This window comes from Rutilus rutilus, assembly GCF_951802725.1.
Source record: "Rutilus rutilus genome assembly, chromosome: 10".
Taxonomy (NCBI): domain Eukaryota; kingdom Metazoa; phylum Chordata; class Actinopteri; order Cypriniformes; family Leuciscidae; genus Rutilus; species Rutilus rutilus.
Window position 1 is genome coordinate 37,834,032 of NC_140215.1, and position 1,037 is coordinate 37,835,068.

Below are 1,037 nucleotides of genomic sequence, written 5' to 3' on the forward strand. Positions count from 1 at the left end.
TAGATTTTAGGGTTGGTGATGTCACTAACCCGGGAGGAATGTGGTGTAGTCTCTACCAGCCGTTTGTTGTAGTCCTTAAAAAGTGATTTCTTTAAAAGCAAATATCTCCCTTTGCTTTGAACTTTGAGCATTGTAACTTTGCAGATGTTGTTTATGCTCAAACAGCAACATTACACACTAACTAAAGTTAGAAAAGTGAAATCACAATCAACCACCACTTTAAAAACGTATTATTTTAACTAAAGTATTTGCATCAATGTGTCTGGGGCAAAAAATCCTCCTTAAAACCTCATGCTCAAATCTCATAAGATTTAAAAAGAAAAACTTGTATGATTTATTTTCACACAAAATCTGTTGATCAATTAATGTTCAATACAAACATACTTTTTTCTACATTCATAAGCTATGGGAGTTGTGAAAAGCACATGTATCTTAAGGTGTGCCTTTAGCCCCTTTGTACAATATGTTTACATTCATAATAATAATCTGTTTTAGGTTGCTAAACAGTGGTGGGACATTATACTACATGTGTGGTAAAACTAATGGTTCAACTCTGAATTCTGATTGACAAGCCATTATTCCTTGATAATGTGAACTTATATTTAATGTCACTGCTCCTGCTGCTACTTCAGTGATAGGCCAACCATAAACAGCCTACAATTAGACAAATGAAGAAGCCTATACTTGCTATATTCTGATTTTTGAAAATCATAGAAAAAAACATTGAACTTCACAGCACATAAATGAAATGTATAAATGGAAAGTTTATGTGGCACACCCTAAACCTAAACAAGCTGTAAATATTGGCAGCCACATTAAAAAAAAAAGATCACTTTTATTCAACAGAATTTTAAAATAACACTGCGATTATTTTTAGATAAAAATGTAAGGGACACGGATGAGAAGGGCTTGAAATAAGCAGCCAAACCACTAACTGTATCTTAATACATGCCACTGATAATGACTGTCAAAGCAAATAATCACTTTTGTAATGTTGTAAAGTCTGATGCACAAACTAATATTTATAAAATAAATAA